Raw genomic sequence first — 13,117 nt, 5'->3', positions numbered from 1 at the left:
AATGAAATTTGATTTGCAGTTAAAAAACATCAATTGGAAAATGTATTTTAAATTTTAAAATGGTTGAAAACTGATTCCTAGTGCAGTGCACCTTTGTGCAGTAGGAAGTTGTCATTTCAAGATAAAAATAGCTTCAGGTCCCTGAAGCCTTTCCTCCACAAACCTTTGAGTGTTTGAGTGGAAAGGTTTCTCCAGCGTGTGTATTTATTCATCTTGCCTTTCAAACAAAGAAGGTGAACCGACCTGCGCCTTCTCAGACTGAACCAACCTCGACAATGAAACCATGGACAAAGAAAGAGAGATGAATACAGCGGAGCTGCCCTCTGGACGTCGGCTCTGAAAAAGGTCATCCTCTTCCTCTGAGTCCTACTGTCTGAGGGTCCCTATCCGGGGGTCTCGCTTCTCTCCCTCCTCTCGCCTTTTGAGCGACAATCCATTGCACTCCTCTCTGAGGTGTTTATCATAACCAGCTCAACCTCTGACCCCGGATTTTACAAATTCCTGTGACACCGAAGGACGTTGCCACTGATGTGGAAAATACTCATCCATCCATATTTCAGGAGAGTTTCAAAGAAATGAAATTGTGACATAAGCTTAGAGTATGAGTCATTTACTGATGCAGCTTTGACTACTGGCGGACTTGGGTGAGTCACCCCCTATGAGCGGACAGATCTGGTGACATCATTAGCTGACCCATCATTTCGAAGTCTACGGTATTTGCTTTACCCTGTTGTACAAATGTGACAGTCTCATTTGGAACGGTTGACAGTGTACCGTTAATAATTTAGCAGCAAATAAAAGCCATATTGCAGCAAATTGCCTCACTGCTTTATCCACCCTTACTGCTGAAATCCTGATTATGAGATCATGGGTTAGATCAGTTTTAGAGTGTGACTGTTTAAAAAAAAAAATGTCATCATTAATTACAAGGTTAGAGGTTCATATTATAAACATTTTCCAAATAAACATGTTTGACTAGCTTCTGGCATATACAGTTAATACAACAGCCGTAACACCAAAGTTGACTTGTTTTATGCAATTGCAAACTGAATTTCTAATTAGGACTCAAAGCATGAAAACGTGATTATTTAAAACATTTCTTAAAGCTGTAAATCCAGCGGTTGGGAGAATTTATATATACGTTCCAGTGGAGCTTAATTTAGGCAGTTTCATAGCACTCACTTTGAAAGCCATTCCTTGGGTGAACTGCACACGAGCCGTTTTATTAGCAAACCGCAGTGACAACCATTATAAATAAAAAAAGCCACACTGCAGCCCGTTAAATGTGGTACTACCTTCAGAAAAGAATGAAAGGATCATTTTCTTGTGCTTTCTGAGACCTCTGGCCTGGAGGCAAAATGGAGTTGTCAAGAGCTAATACAAAAGTAGAATCAAATAGATAAATCTCACGTCACTGCCATTACTGATAGTCCTAGATGCTCCGAGCTGTGCTGCGGAGGTCGATAATAGCATGAACTACTGCCGTGATACCTCTGCTCTATAGTGATTGCCACAGATTTAGGTTTTCTGAAAGTGAGGTTTGTGAATGCATCATTTTGTCCTTTTAACCTCCCTCCGGTCAACAAAGCCCCACGTAATGCACCGTTCTTTGCTTTCTTTCTCAGAAGCAATTAAAAAAAATAAGATGTCACAAATGCCCAAAGCAAACATTCTTTTTCCTTTCTCTCTCTCATTCTCTCTCTCTCTGTTTCTCTTTACAGGGCAGACATGTGTGGGTGGTTATTGTTGCTTGATGGAGCTAATGTAAATATGCGGCTGCTCTTCTTTGAGAAATCCTACTGACAGGCGACTGTTTTCATTACACTTAACAGCAGATTAATGCACATTCAAGCTCTGACAATAACAACCTGTTTCTGCTAACCAATTATCTGTTCTACCTTCCCTTTTATAATTCACATCTTTTGTGGGGCAGTTGAAGTTGTAGAACTATGTTATGACAGGGTGTGACAGTATATTATGTTGTCCTATTCTGATTTAATACGTGTGAGGAATTTAACAACCCACTGTCTGTTTATTTAAAGTCTGTTGAACAATGCCGTTACCCGGTTGTTACATTGTGAAGCACTGCTTTTGTTTTGTTATCCATCCTGCTGAGAAACTACTCTGAATAGGTAAGGCAGAACATGTTTCATGTCTCAATCATATTATTATTCTTTTATGAAGTGAAATGTTACAGGAAATTGAAACATGTAAATGCAAATGTGTATTGTATATATATGTATATATCATAACACTGCTGAAAAATCAAGAAACATTTCTGTATAAACGGACAATACATTTGTGTCTATTCTTAATACACTGACTCAAAATGCCAATTATGTAAATTATTTTAATCTTATTAATTATTATTATTATTATTATTATTATTATTAGGGGTGTCACATTCACTAAATCCTCAATTCGATTACATTTTAGATTCTAAGGCTAGGGTTCGATGCAATTCTCGATTTTTTTGAAGCACTGCAACTGTTAGACTAGACTTTTTATGCCATATAATAATAACCTTTGATAGCAATGTGCCACTACATTTTTTGGGATTAAGCTATCTGCAGAAGGAAACACCGCTAGCTGCTAGGCGAATGTGCTATTGAAAACAAGTTCTGTCGATGGGTCTGCTGCAGTCAGACTGGCTGTTGACTCGCAGCACTTCATCACGTGATTTTTTTTCCGCTTGGCAGCAGAACGTGAAATGGGGGTGCTCAAGGGGACGTGGGCGGACGCAGTTAGAATGATGCACCTGAATCTCCGACTTGGCAACATCCAAACCTAACAAGCAAACACGAATAGAGATGCTGGTAAAAGTTTCCTGAAATGTTACCAAAGATCCGTTGGACACTGATAGATATCAGCAGCAGGCCATTATATTCCAGCTATAAAGTTACAGCTCAGGTACATTCCTGCTCGGGGCAGAGAGCCCTGGGCTGCAGTCACCATCTGCGTGCCAGCTCAACAGGTTTGACTTTCCTTTCAGCCTTTTCCTAACATAGCCATCTGCCTGAAGGATTCATAAAAAACAAAAAACAATTGTGGTCTCTTCTCAAGCACAGGATTTACATGATCAGTTGCAGATCAGCAGAGCTCCGGTCAGCTCAGTGCAATTGTGCTATACAGACCGAATCTTGCTTCTAGTGTATTGACTCCTAAAGTCGGACTTGTATTGTGGATTTAAATGCAACCTGTGCATTCTATGAGTTGTTAAGATCATAGATGGGTTTGATGCCCCATTTGTTCTTGTGCAGCATGGATTTGTGTTTCATTTCAACAAAAAACAGGTATATTGTATGAGTTTGTTCAGTGTATGGGCCCTATTTTAACGATCTAAGCGCACGGCGTGAAGCGCATGGCGCAGGTGTATTTAGGGCATGTCTAAATCCACTTTTGCTAGTTTAACGGTAGAAAAAAGGATCCGTGCGCCAGGCGAATGGCTCAAAAGGATTGTACTTAGTGTCTTTATTAATTTATAGGTGTGTTTTGGGCGTAACATGCAATAAACCAATCATAGTGTCATCTCCCATTTCCTTTCAAAGCCAGGCGCGTTCGTACCTTGGCAAATTACCGTTTAAATTTTATATTTAATTTTTTGCATGTTGGTGAGCTGATGCGTTTCCCTGTGTGTGTGTGTGTGTGTGTGTGTGTGTGTGTGTGTGTGTGTGTGTGTGTGTGTGTGTGTGTGTGTGTGTGTGTGTGTGTGTGTGTGTGTGTGTAACAAGAAGAGTGTGTGCGCACTGTGCACAAGCCTAGGCACATTTTACTAATGCTCTGTTAAAATGACAATAAGAATAACAAGGAAATGCTGCACTACTGACTTTAGGTTTTTGTTGGTCACTTCCCACTGCCTCATGATAGCAATATGCCAAGAATTCACCTGAACACACCTCCATGGAAGACCAGCACGCCCGTGGGCGAAAAGATGGGTGCAGGTGCATTTGCAATTTAAACGACGCGGGCGCCAGACGGACTTAAAATAGCAAAGACACTTGTGCTGGGCTTTGCTCCGTGCTGCGCCGGGTGCCAGGTGTACTGATTTGCATATAAGTATGCAGCTGCAATCACATGTATCGGCTTTGAAAAAGGCTAAATGAACAAGTGGTGCCTTTGAGAAAAAGGCAGCATGCAATTTCACTGACCTTTGACATGTAGCAGTGAGTGTGTACAGGAGCTAATTAATGTATCAGATATTGTACACGCACTTGGGGAGAAGAGGGTCAGTGGTGGTGCCTGGAGTATGCATGACAGGGAAATTACTTGAAAACCACAAAGCTTCTTATTCATTTCCCACATTGTACATTAACGTATAGAACATAAAACTCTCTCGCCCAAACACACACACACACAAGGTTAGTCAAGGACTGGAAGCCAGCTATCTGATGCTGCGCTGTGATTTTTCTAACCTCCTCGTTGATTTACAGCAGCTGAAGTGGGCACAAACACTCCGTCGCGAAGCAGCACGATAAACTTATGACCATATCTCATCACACCGCCAAGGCTCAGCAAATTAAATGGATTTATCTCTAAATCAGTGACGTATACTTCTAATGCATCATTGTATCCAGCTCAAGCAAAGTGTCTCCATCTCACCCCTCAGACAGTATGCAACCTCTCCAGAAAGGCAAAGCTGTGAAGGAAAAGTTACACAGGACAACAACACTGACAAGATTTGTCCCTTTAATTTCAACTTTTAAAAGGAATAGTTTGACATTTTAGAATATCCACTTATTTGGTGCCTTATTTGATGAAAAGATGGATGCCACTTCCATGTCAGTGTAACAGAGCATGCGTTGACTAACTAAGTGAAGCATAGCATAGAGACTGGAAGCAAATCAGCTAGCCTAGCTTACTTCAAAGCTAAAAATGCCTACCAGCACCTCTAGAGATGACTAATTTGTACGTTAAATATTTGTTTGAATAATTTTGTGTAGACATTAGACAAACAACACATGTTAACTGCTTTAGAGGTGCTGGAAGGCGGATTTTTGAGATTGGCGTCACTCGGCCAGGCAGGCTGTTTAGCCTTGATTCCAATCATAAAGCTATGCTAAGGGCTCTAGTCGTAACGCTATTAACGATCGGGAAATCTAAGTGAAAATCTACAGACACACAGCACAAAGAGAAAAGTTTTGTATTTGTCAGCAAGGCTGATAGACAAACTATGCTTTAACTGGGAAAAGTGTAAGACCTTTCCCGTATTATGTTGCCCTTCAGTAGTTTAAGCAGTATAAGAAAAGCCACAAACAATACAGTGCAAAATATGAAACCATTCGTCTTTGTCCACAGTGATCGGTCCAGAGATTTTTTATCTTCATAAATCCATAATAGAAACACTTTTTTGGAAGCAATAACACAGGCTGGCGGATGGCAGTTCCTCTATACAGCTGGGGTCAAGACAGAAAGAAGAAAAAACATCATTTTATTATACAGCAAGTTTCTAGCAACGAATCTGAATTGGCTCTAATCAGGACACGACTACAGCAAATAGAAAAGGATGGGTAATGGGGTTAAAAAAAACAAAAAAACATGACAAGATGGGTCTTTTCTATGCCAGTGCATGTCTGACAGCCCTAACCCTCCCCCAGTGCTGCAGGGGCAGGTCTGTTTCTGCAGGACTAAATTGGCTGTCAAAGCTGCCAAAGACGACCCTTCACACAAGCAGCCTACTCATATTTCTCTTGTAATATGAACGGGGGGGGGATGCAATTACCGCTCCCTATTCGTATGTCATCTCAAGAGGAGGTTAAAACACAGAGACACTCTTGTTATAACGACTCCCCCAAAACTAATTTTCCACTTACACAACAGACACAGGTGTATGGGATCCCATTACCTGAACCACATAAGATTGTCAAAACTGTTCTACATTATATGCTATTACTCTTTATTCTCCCTCAGTTTTAATAAACGCTCTTGAATATACTGACTCACTGAGGCCACAGAGCGTATATTACATTAACGACGTCTTGTCCATAGGTCTCAAGGCTTTTTGTATTTCCCTCAACAGTAATGCTAATACTCCGTTGCTCTAGGGGTGGCAATCACCAGAGGCCTTACGATATGATATCATCACAATACTCCTAATACAATTTTAAACAAATTGCAATATTCTGCAATCTATGACCTTTTTTACCCCAATTTCAAATGATGTCCCCACAAGGAAACAACTGTTGACTTTGTCAACAACTGTTTTAATGCTGCAAAATGGGATTGTCAAGTGGACAACTGACCAACACATACAATATATATAATAAAGAGATCAATACTTGGCGTCAGTGTATCGATACAGTATTGCCAAGGAAAAATATTGCAATACTATGCTGTATCGATTCTTTCCCCCACCCCTATTTTACAAAGCTTAAAAGGAGTGCATCAAAGCCAAAAAATACTCCCCTGACATCCTCATTAAAATGATTTATCCCCATTTGGAGTGACAGAAACACTTTTCCAAAATTACTCCTCTTTTAAATGCAAATCAACATAACGTGGCCATTACAGTAATAGCCTGTTTACAGCTCTACACAGATTGCTGAAAAGCATCTGACTTTAATAAAGGAAAATCATGGATTGATTCTGCATTTTCTTCCTTAGTGTCAAATAATTCCATGAAAAGTCCAAAAGTGAAGCGACAAATTGATCCAACTAAAAAATATTTCTAGTTCATCCCACATACAGTAAACGGTACTGCTGGACCAGAGCACCAGTCCCCAACAAACTCAATATTTACTCCTTGTTGAGTAAGGTTTGCTAAAAACTACAGTCCCCAGCAGTTTTATGAAACTAAAGTACATATTTCTCAACAGTTTTTTAAGATCAGGCTGAGCGCAACAGACAGTAAAGTCCTTGTTGCTTTAGTCTTTTCATTAGATTGGTTAATATAGAATATCATCAGCCTTACTCTTCTTCAAACGGATAATTCTGCTTAATTTGGGTCTTATTATTCAAAGTTTGGGCCATTATTCCTACTGGTTTTGAGAACAGTACTTTGTCTTTTCTCAAAACATCCATGACTAATTACAGACCGACTTCCTAGTTGAACTTTGACCTAACACACTTGCAGTAGTTTTTCTCCTGATAAATTCGTAATAACAAATCATAATTAACTCCTGCATACTTTGCACTCTTCACTGCACTTTTGTACCAACCTATCTATATTGTTTCTGTTTATAGTGTGTATATATATTGTTTGTTTTGTTGTTTGTTTTATATGAGTAAGAGCATTGTGAGCAATACGATCCAAAGCAAATGTCCTCGTATGTGTCCTCATACCTGGCAAATAAAGCTGAGTCTGATTCTAATTTGATTTAACTAACAAATTCATTTGGCAAGACTTTGATTTTTGTTGTTGTATCATACTAAATTGCCCTGAATAAGTCTGTAAAAATGAATGAATTTGAAATAGATTGACAGCCACAGTAACAGATGGATGTCTCCGCCCCTTGTCTGCCCAGATTTCCTCATTAAATGGGCTGCTTTGACACAGCGGAGGTGATCGATGGCATCCCTCTCTCATCCTTGTGTGCTCCTGACATGATTAATCATTTAAACTCCCCCATCTCCCGACTCCACAGCAACACCTCATCAAGCTCACTGGTGTCCTACGTGTGGACATCAGATGTAGGAGTGGAGCGTGCACATGCAGGAATTCGCCATGTGCACTAAGTCAAATGTAAGACTTTTAAGAACAAAAAAAAAAAAAAAAGTCAGATGTCAGACTCAGGAAACGTCTGAAACAATTCCCCTATTCCCTCATTCGCATTACAGGACCGGTGTCTAGTCACCGTTAAAACAGCATTCTAAAGTGCTACAGGAGCATTTCACTGAGCATTGGAGGCAGCGTTACACCTAAAAGATAATAACTCAGAGAATTATAGACTTTTTAAAGCCTAAAAGTGTGATTTTAAAATTTTAGACTTTTTGAGACTATTTAAGACCCCACGGAAACCCTGAAATGTAGATAAAATGTCTGAGGCAAGTCTTAAAAGTTTAAAGACTTTGGGGTAGACATCTTCAAAGAGTGAAAGGCCACAACCAAGGACATTCCCCAGACATTCCCCCCCTGCAGTGAGTCGCTCTTGTGTTGTTCCTGAGCTCCATCTGACATTCTGACTCCGCTCTCGGAAAGACCTTTCCACCAGCTGATAGATCACGGCCGGCGCTCTCGCTCACAAATTAAATAGGAGTGTATTTCTTCTGCTTCTGCTTTCCCTTCTCCCTTGACACAAGAGGAGGTGATTCAAAACTCAAAGGAGGTGAAAACGGGACTGATGACTTGTATGACACATGAACTTCTCACAATCTCATTACCCATGATCTATCATCAGCAGCCAGTCGGCCTGTTCTCTTATAGCTGCAGCGTGGAGTCCCAACTGATGAGTGACCACCAGATGAATCACAATCAAACACTTCTCCCTCCTCTTCTGTCGCCCCCATGGCAGTTATATCATAGAGGTTATCAGTGCGAGACAGCTCGGCGTGTAAATTAAAACACAGACAGAGACCGGAGCTGTCAGTCACCCTGTATCCAGTGAGTGTATCCATCTGGGTCTCAACCACCGAGCCATGGAGGCACCAAGGACACGCAGCAGCCCATCACCATTCAGGAATAGCACCCATTTCCCACCTCCTCAGCTTTCTACTGTACGATTATTATGTTCTTCATGAATACATTAGGATTTCATTGCACCACCGTGCTGCACACTCGTGTCCTGGATAAAAAAAAAAGAAAAAAAATAGTAGCTATTAGGGCAACAGGAACGCAGGGCACACACAGGAAATGCTTCTTTGAGATACAAATGGTCTATTTGCTGTTTATCTTACCAAGCATAAACTGAAATAAGTAACGTGTACCAGGTGTGTATGTGCATGTACTGTACACACACACACACAAAGAGGCCCAACTCCTATTGGATTTCCATACCTTCTTTCGGTATAATGAAATGCAGATGTTGTTTTGTGCTCCAGACAACACAGCTCGTCTCTGCTTTCTAGCAGGCCATCACAGGATTACCATGTGCCGCATGGTGATGCTGGTGAAGAGCTGAGAAGTCTGAGTCGAGAGACAACATATGACACAAATTATATCTAATATGTGTGACACACGATAATACATTTCATGGCTTCTTTTAACGGCCACTTGAGCCAAATAACAAATACATACAGTATTTGTCCGTTGTCTATCATGACTTAGGATGATTTTTTTTTTTAGTAACTTGGATGAACTGGCCTTTCAAAAAGTAGCCTAGACTGCCCATGACCAAGCGGGTGTCCATTTGGTATTAAATGGGAATATTTATGCAAGAAAACTTTTAATAGCCCACAACTCTGTACATCAACATCTGTACTTTTATGGTATTTTAAGGGGATCTAGTGAGTGTTAAATGCTTTTCCCTCATTAAATGTCACTAAGTTAAGGGTGCCCATGAGTCATGTTGGGAGGGTTTCCATCATGTGGGAGCTTAAAGCGTTTCAGGCCTTTTTGTGGTAAATGCATGTTTTTAGAGCCTTAGCTCATTGTCATTAAAATTCATTAAAAGCTACTGACTTGTACTTTTTAAAAGACAGATGTTATGAACAGATACCAGAGGATGAAAAAAAATGTGTGTATCACACATTTTAAAGAGTCGGATTAATTATCCAAAGAGAGTCTACAGCAAGCTCTTTGACCTTTATCCCGTGACCCTTGTTAGCAAACAGAGAGCCTTAAGGGAGACTCTTCCGCCACTCTTTCTGCCACTAATTGGGCCCCTGAAACTGCCGCTAGGCTGGTAATTGTGGCATTGTGTCTAAATTTGCACTTCACTGCTTTACCCTCCTGTGATTAAAATTCATACGGGGCCCAGGGGTTAGTAGTGTGTCAACTGTGTGGGTGTATTGGGGAAAAGCATGGGGAGCTGATAGAGCAAACCATGTAAATTACTTTTAGGTCATTTACACCGTTTCTCTCAGTCTTCCCACTCTTAGGGATAATTGAGAGGGAATTTACATAATATAAATCGAACAGAATATAAAAACCTGATGAAATAAGAACATTTATGTATTAAAACCAAGTGAGCCTCTTACATTGTTTGCGGCCTGACATGTTATGCTCATTTTTAGGTTCATAATTGTATCTAGAAGTTGTACCAGTATAGGTTTAATTTTCAAAAAACACCGCATTGCTGCAGCTCTTCTTTCCACCCTGTGTGTTGAGCTCTCTGTTTTAGCTAGGGAGTGAGGCTTCTCACTTTTGTTCCATCTTTGTTGGGAGTCGCACATGCGCAGTAGCTAGGTAAGGACTCCTAGCCAGTCAGAAGCGGAGTATGAGGGCATGCTACGCTAGCAGCTAGGTGAGCATTATAACGGGTGTTACATAGTGACGCACGTTTGTCACAGAAGTAAAGGCTGGACAACAATAGAGCAGTTTGGTAACAGTGTTTTCTGTTGGAGATGCTTTGGGGGGGGGGGACTTTTTCACTTTGTAAACCGATAACGTGCACAAAAAAGACATAACACAATAAAGGAAAGGGTGAAAAAAGCATAATATGAGCACTTTAAATGATCTGGAAACTCCCTGCCAATAAGGCCTTGACTAGGAGAAACTGCAGGTGGTTTCACAATCTTCAGTAATAACTTTTATTATAGAAGCTACAATATTTTTACTTGCATTCAATATTGCGTGAAATGTAATCTTGTTCCTGCTTGCAGATTCCAAGTTATTACCTTGTTCACATGCAAGATGGGTCTAATGTCTTGTGTGCTAAAGTTAGCATCGTCTGCAAACTAGTCAATGTGATGTGCGGACCAATCAGTAACTTTTGAGCAGATATATATATATATATATATATATATATATATATATATATATATATATATATATATATATATCTATATAGATATATATAGATATGTATATATCTATATATATATATATATATATATATATAAATAATATATTATACAGACCTATTACTTTGCACAACACTAGCATACCTGTGATATGTGTCAAAGTAAGCGCTTTGCAATCCCAAATAGGATTTCAACAGTATGACATTATATCTGTTTTTATCAATGAGGGATGACATCTTAGTCAGAGAACTGGTTATTCCTCTTGGCTGGTGAAGATGCCCGTTTGGTGGGTGGGTGTAGGGGGTTCTGGGGAGATACCTTTACGAGAAGACTGTGTCTTGGGCTGGTTAATGGGAAATGGACTGCATTTATATAGCACTAATTACGGCTGGGCGATATAGAGAAAATCAAATATCATGATATTCTCGACCAGATACCTTGATGTCAATATTGCGACGATGGTGTAGTGTTGACTATTGGTGCTTTAACAAAATGTTATTTACACATTGAAATTTTTGATAAATATTCTCCAGAAATTATTTAAGGAGTTAGTGGGTAAAGGTAAATAATAGAACAGCTAGGACAGTCTGGTAAGTTCAGAAATGACATCACTTACTATAACGCAGCCTATAAAATCTAAGACAATATCTAGTCTCATATTGCGATATTGATACAACACTGATATATTGCCCAGCCCTAGCCCTAATTCTTTAAGACAGATGAAGCATATTCATCTCTCTCTCTTTCTCTCTCTCTATTCCAGTGAAGCTGCAAATAACCACTGTAACTTCCCACAGACATATTCTCTGTTTGTCTGCTGTGACCCTGAGAAGGATTCTCACAGTTCCTGCTCATATCCTGTTAGCTGTTTATCTATTTCTGGAGCCAAACTCTCAGGTTGTCTGTTTATTTTGGCATCCCACATGTTGGCTAATAAAGCCAGACATTGTACTTTCTCTTTCATTCACTCATTCTTTCTTTTCTCCACTGCTGCAAGGTCGGAGTTGCCAGCATCTGATTCACAGGCCTGTAATGCAACATTTTGTTTTGATTAAAGACAAAGTTTTTAATCAAATAGCCTGAGGCATGTACGGAATTGGCCTTTCCCATTGGAACATTGTGTGCTTATTTGTTTTTAACACACGTACCCACCCACAATCATAAATCCACCAACTGAAACAGTAGCTGTGAGGTATACCTCACAGCAAAAGCACCTTTACAGCATTCATCACACAGTCTTTGGGTATCACCATTTTAATCCCCATAATACTTGTAAAAGCCAATTAGTACCCTTAGTATAAATAGGAACCAATCTTTGGTTCCTCAGATGCAACCACATACAGTTTTTGGCCAGACACACAAACACAAACACACTAATTTGTCTGGACTATTAACTTACATCGCATGGAAATAAATCAAACCACAGATGGTGTTAGCTGCAAATATGACTTGGACTTAGGGCTGGGCAATATGGAGAAAATCAAATATCAAGATATTTGTATACAAATACCTCGATATCGATACAGCAACAATAATATAGTGTTGACTATTGATTGACTACTTTTGTAATTGGCCTGATTTCTCTGATTCCTCTGACAGAGGAGGTAGCAGTTCATTTTCACATTCACAACATAACACAAACAAATACGGGACCTAACATATTTATAAAAAAATATATATTTTATATGCATCTCAGGGTCAAAAACGGAATCGAACAAATGTGTTGGTTTTCAAATTCTATTAAATCGTTTTCAAATGACCCTGTGTTAAGAATCTGGAAATATCAATAAACTGAAATCTCCACGCAGATCAACAACATGAAGTATTCTAACCCGAGCCAATAAAACTAAATGCACCTGAACAACTGCTGCGAGCTGCCTTATGTGTAAATGCATTTTTAAATGGGCCTACCCATTTCCATGCTACAAAGCTTTGAGATGTGTTTGCAAGTTAAGAAAAATAACATTTGATTACTGCCTCGCAGCGCAACAATGCTACATCAATCAGAAATAGCAGTGTGTAGAACAAACAAATGTTGAGCTTCAGTGGTTGAGCTGAGGGGAGGGGGAAGCTAAAACAGGAAGAGGCTGTGATTTTTAAGCAATTGTTCTATGATTGAAGTACTCCGCTCCCCAGCCACAGGCTATCAAATTAATTCTGATCCCTCTTCCTCTATATCCCCAAAATCTTTTAATGAGACCTAACTCATGCCCTAACTACCAGTGTTATTATGAATATACAATAACTGTGTGTGTGTGTGTGTGTGTGTGTGTGTGTGTGT

At 39.8% G+C, this 13,117-nt stretch overlaps 1 long non-coding RNA gene across 1 annotated transcript in view; it reads right to left on the bottom strand.

Moving 5' to 3' along the window:
• Nucleotides 1-200: 200 nt before the first annotated feature.
• Nucleotides 201-13,117, bottom strand: part of LOC116704695 (uncharacterized) — a 14,272-nt gene continuing 1,355 nt past the window's right edge. Inside the window, exons 2-3 of the long non-coding RNA XR_004335758.1 lie at nt 10,541-10,550; nt 201-212 (exon numbers count right to left, since the gene is read on the bottom strand). This is a non-coding gene — a long non-coding RNA (uncharacterized LOC116704695). The remainder of the gene's footprint in view (nt 213-10,540; nt 10,551-13,117) is intronic.

This window comes from Etheostoma spectabile, chromosome 16, assembly GCF_008692095.1.
Source record: "Etheostoma spectabile isolate EspeVRDwgs_2016 chromosome 16, UIUC_Espe_1.0, whole genome shotgun sequence".
NCBI lineage: Eukaryota > Metazoa > Chordata > Actinopteri > Perciformes > Percidae > Etheostoma > Etheostoma spectabile.
The sequence above is the reverse complement of the archived record's forward strand: the minus strand, read 5'-3'. Positions and strand labels throughout refer to the sequence as shown.